General features: G+C 52.9%; 2 pseudogenes; both read left to right on the plus strand.

Moving 5' to 3' along the window:
• Positions 1-2114: 2114 nt before the first annotated feature.
• LOC111730565 lies at positions 2115-2233 on the plus strand (annotated as a pseudogene).
• A 2482-nt stretch (positions 2234-4715) lies between these two features.
• Positions 4716-4834, plus strand: LOC111730564 (annotated as a pseudogene).
• The last annotated feature ends 416 nt before the right edge of the window (positions 4835-5250 follow it).

Here is a 5250-nt window from a genome sequence, read left to right on the forward strand (position 1 = left end):
CTGTGCTGGCCTCCTCGCCCCCGGTCCCCTCCTGAAAGCCAGGGCCCTGACTGGGATGGGGCCGGAGCCTTGGGAGGGAGCCCCGGAGAAGACGCAGCCTGCCAGCATGCCATGACGACCGAACCGGGCGGAGACGGCCATCCCCCTGCTCCTGCCTCGCGCGAAGCCCCCGCAGTGACCTCGCACGACCTGGCGGCTCTGCAAGCAGGTGCCAATTCCAGCCGCCCCACCTCCGCTGCCCCGCGGGCCTCCAGACCTGCAATTAGACTCAGATCCCAGCATGTCCCAGGGGGATCAGTGCAAACCCGATTTGGGAAAAGAAGGCTTACACATCAAAAGGTCGGCAACACTGCCAGTTGCACTGCGAGGAGGCCAGGGTGGGGCGGGTCCCGTGAGTCCTGGACCAGGGCGCCGTTGGAATTCAGCGTCTGCGCTCAGGAAGCTGGAAGCGCCCGCGGCTCATCCTTGGCTGGGTGTCTGAAACCTGAGCCCAGAGATCGCCCACTCTGCCCGCCAGGCCCAGATGCTGGACGGGCCGTGGGGTGACGGCCGGGAGGGAGGCCCGCTCGCCCCGACTCCGCCCGAGGAGGGCCGGGGATGGCCCTCACGCCGGGGTCCTGGGACAGCTCCCGGGCGTCCTAAGTCCGGGAGAAAGGCAGGGACCCCGACGGGCGCAGCCGAGATGGACACAGAAGGGAGAGGCCGGAAAACCGGAAGGAGGTTAGAAGCAGTAAATAACTCTAAGCTAATACTCAGGGGGCCAAGAGACAGTAAAGAAGGGAAACTATTAGACGACCTAAGTAAGAAATAGAAGAAATGAGAGGAAAATACTCACAGATAGAGAACAAAACGTTACTCGTCGGAGGATGCCCTGATGAATACTGAGCGAATGACGAAAGCCTGCCGGGACAGACGATTTTCTAAGAAGAGTGCGGTTAACCATTATGACGGTGGGACGGGCCCCGAAGGGCTTGAAGACCGATGCGCACGAGCCACGCGGCCCACTCTTCAGAGCCACCCGTCCGGTCCACGGGCGTCCGCACGCGGGGAGCCGTGGCCGTGCTGCACGTAACGCTGTACGACGCGTTCCAGCTCACGGGCAACCGAGGAAAATTCCCAGCTTTAAAATGTTCTCGAAAGATAGCGATATCAAAATTCCAAAACTGTGGCACCATAATTTAATGCCGTCTGCAATTATTCCCTACACGAGAAACACACGAAATGGAATTTTCAAAAAAAAAGAAGCCAGTAACAAAAGTACGGCTTTTAAAATGCCATTTTCGGAAACCCTTTTTTTTGAAAAGTACTAAATAAACTTTGGGTTAAAGACGAATTCATAGGGTAAATTATACAATAAGAATTGAACAACAATGAAATCGCTACAAGTAAAAATCGGGGGGGCACGTTGAAAACAGTATCAGAGACAGGTGTAGAGCTTTGAATATGTGTGTCTGGAACTAAGCGAGACTGAAAACATATCAACTAAGTGATCGGAATCTACAAAAATAGCACGGAATAAAATCCAAAGAGATAAAAAAGGAGGAAGAAAATAATAAACTCTGAAATCAAGACAGAGCAAAAACCAGTGAGACAGTGAGCGGAATCAGAGCTGGCTCCCTCGAAAGCCGATCTCGAGACCCACTGAGAAAAAGAGAGAAATATCAAAATACAGGACAAACCGGTGAATAACCGTAGCTGTGTGGGCATTGTTTTAAACGTAGGAGACATTTTTTTTTTTAAAGGCATCACCAATAAATTTGAAAACATAGAAAATTAACAATACTGAAATCGGGACAAGGAGAAACAGAAAACCACGAGAGTTTAATAACTGTTTAAAAATTAAAGGAGTAACCGGACCTCCCTCCTACGATGCACACGCACACACGCACACACACGCACACACATGCACACACACGCACACACACACGCACACACACGCACACACACGCACACACACGCACACACACAGTCCCCAAGCCCCAAGCCCAGCAGGGTCACAGGGTGGACCTACCAAGCCCTCAGGAACTGATTCTCCATATGATGAGGAAGCTGTTCCAGAAAAAGAGAGAAAGTGGTTTTGGGAACTGGATGAAGGGACACAAAGTGGCATTCTCGTGTACGGCCACGCCACCCTGAACGAGCCCGATCCCGTCGGATCTCGGGAGCTAAGCAGGGTCGGGCCTGGTTAGTCCTTGGATGGGAGACCACCCAGGACAACCAGGTGCTGCAGGCCCAAAATTAAAAAAAAAGAAGACATTCTCATGTATCTTCGGATAGCGTGACAGGTGACGTCGGCGGTCCCCAACCTTTTTGGTACCAGGGACCGGTGTTCCTATGAGAACCCGATGCCTGATGCCAGCGCTGGGGAGCGGCTGCAAATACAGATGAAGCTTCGCTCGCCCGCCTGCCGCTCCCCTCCTGCCGTGCGGCCCAGGTCCCAATGGGCCCTGGGCCAGTACCGGTCCTCGGCCCTGCGGGTCGGGGACCCAACTTACACTGAAATCCCAAAGTAAGCAACAGATGAACTATTAGTACCAGTCAGAGTTCAACATGGTGGCCCAAAACAAGAGTCAACAGCAATCCTTTAAGTCGCTAAAAAAAATAACGGGAAAAGTGCCATTTTCAAAAAGAACAGAATTTATAAAATATTCAGGAATGAATCTTGAAACCCACAAGTCCTTTACCGGGGGGCCCTGAAATATCTCTCCAGGCCTTGACAGAGGCTGGAGTACTTGCTCTCGTCGGCCCCGCTCGAGGGCGGAGCCGGCCTGGACGGCGGAGCTGGCAGCTCAGGCCCGCGCTGCCAGACTACACGTGCCCGTCTGGGGCTCAAACTCCCAGGGCTTTGGAGGCCCGCGGGGGGCTCTGAGCGGCGGGGCGGGGCTCTGCTGGCGCTGTGGCCCCTCTGGGTCTCCCCTGGCTCCAGGTGGCCCTAGCTGCCCTGAGCTGCCCTGGTCCCTAGCACCAGCATCTGTGGTGCAGGCCCCGGCCAAGGTCGGCAACACTGCCAGTTGCACTGCGAGGAGGCCAGGGTGGGGCGGGTCCCGTGAGTCCTGGACCAGGGCGCCGTTGGAATTCGGCGTCTGCGCTCAGGAAGCTGGAAGCGCCCGCGGCTCGTCCTTGGCTGGGTGTCTGAAACCTGAGCCCAGAGATCGCCCACTCTGCCCACCAGGCCCAGGTGCTGGACGGGCCGTGGGGTGACGGCCGGGAGGGAGGCCCGCTCGCCCCGACTCCGCCCGAGGAGGGCCGGGGATGGCCCTCACGCCGGGGTCCTGGGACAGCTCCCGGGCGTCCTAAGTCGGGGAGAAAGGCAGGGACCCCGACGGGCGCAGCCGAGATGGACACAGAAGGGAGAGGCCGGAAAACCGGAAGGAGGTTCGAAGCAGTAAATAACTCTAAGCTAATACTCAGGGGGCCAAGTGACAGTAAAGAAGGGAAACTATTAGACGACCTAAGTAAGAAATAGAAGAAATGAGAGGAAAATACTCACAGATAGAGAACAAAACGTTACTCGTCGGAGGATGCCCTGATGAATACTGAGCGAATGACGAAAGCCTGCCGGGACAGACGATTTTCTAAGAAGAGTGCGGTTAACCATTATGACGGTGGGACGGGCCCCGAAGGGCTTGAAGACCGATGCGCACGAGCCACGCGGCCCACTCTTCAGAGCCACCCGTCCGGTCCACGGGCGTCCGCACGCGGGGAGCCGTGGCCGTGCTGCACGTAACGCTGTACGACGCGTTCCAGCTCACGGACAGCCGAGGAAAATTCCCAGCTTTAAAATGTTCTCGAAAGATAGCGATATCAAAATTCCAAAACTGTGGCACCATAATTTAATGCCGTCTGCAATTATTCCCTACACGAGAAACACACGAAATGGAATTTTCAAAAAAAAAGAAGCCAGTAACAAAAGTACGGCTTTTAAAATGCCATTTTCGGAAACCCTTTTTTTTGAAAAGTACTAAATAAACTTTGGGTTAAAGACGAATTCATAGGGTAAATTATACAATAAGAATTGAACAACAATGAAATCGCTACAAGTAAAAATCGGGGGGGCACGTTGAAAACAGTATCAGAGACAGGTGTAGAGCTTTGAATATGTGTGTCTGGAACTAAGCGAGACTGAAAACATATCAACTAAGTGATCGGAATCTACAAAAATAGCACAGAATAAAATCCAAAGAGATAAAAAAGGAGGAAGAAAATAATAAACTCTGAAATCAAGACAGAGCAAAAACCAGTGAGACGGTGAGCGAAATCAGAGCTGGCTCCCTCGAAAGCCGATCTCGAGACCCACTGAGAAAAAGAGAGAAATATCAAAATACAGGACAAAGCGGTGAATAACCGTAGCTGTGTGGGCATTGTTTTAAACGTAGGAGACATTTTTTTTTTAAAAAAGGCATCACCAATAAATTTGAAAACATAGAAAATTAACAATACTGAAATCGGGACAAGGAGAAAGAGAAAACCACGAGAGTTTAATAACTGTTTAAAAATTAAAGGAGTAACCAGACCTCTCTCCTACGAGGCACACGCACACGCACACACGCACACACACGCACACACACAGTCCCCAAGCCCCAAGCCCAGCAGGGTCACAGGGTGGACCTACCAAGCCCTCGGGAACTGATTCTCCATATGATGAGGAAGCTGTTCCAGAAAAAGAGAGAAAGTGGTTTTGGGAACTGGATGAAGGGACACAAAGTGGCATTCTCGTGTACGGCCACGCCACCCTGAACGAGCCCGATCTCGTCGGATCTCGGAAGCTAAGCAGGGTCGGGCCTGGTTAGTCCTTGGATGGGAGACCACCCAGGACAACCAGGTGCTGCAGGCCCAAAATTAAAAAAAAAGAAGACATTCTCATGTATCTTCGGATAGCGTGACAGGTGACGTCGGCGGTCCCCAACCTTTTTGGTACCAGGGACCGGTGTTCCTATGAGAACCCGATGCCTGATGCCAGCGCTGGGGAGCGGCTGCGAATACAGATGAAGCTTCGCTCGCCCGCCTGCCGCTCCCCTCCTGCCGTGCGGCCCAGGTCCCAATGGGCCCTGGGCCAGTACCGGTCCTCGGCCCTGCGGGTCGGGGACCCAACTTACACTGAAATCCCAAAGTAAGCAACAGATGAACTATTAGTACCAGTCAGAGTTCAACATGGTGGCCCAAAACAAGAGTCAACAGCAATCCTTTAAGTCGCTAAAAAAAAATAACAGGAAAAGTGCCATTTTCAAAAAGAACAGAATTTATAAAATA

This window comes from Pteropus vampyrus, unplaced genomic scaffold (assembly GCF_000151845.1).
Source record: "Pteropus vampyrus isolate Shadow unplaced genomic scaffold, Pvam_2.0 Scaffold320, whole genome shotgun sequence".
Classification (NCBI taxonomy): Eukaryota; Metazoa; Chordata; class Mammalia; order Chiroptera; family Pteropodidae; genus Pteropus; species Pteropus vampyrus.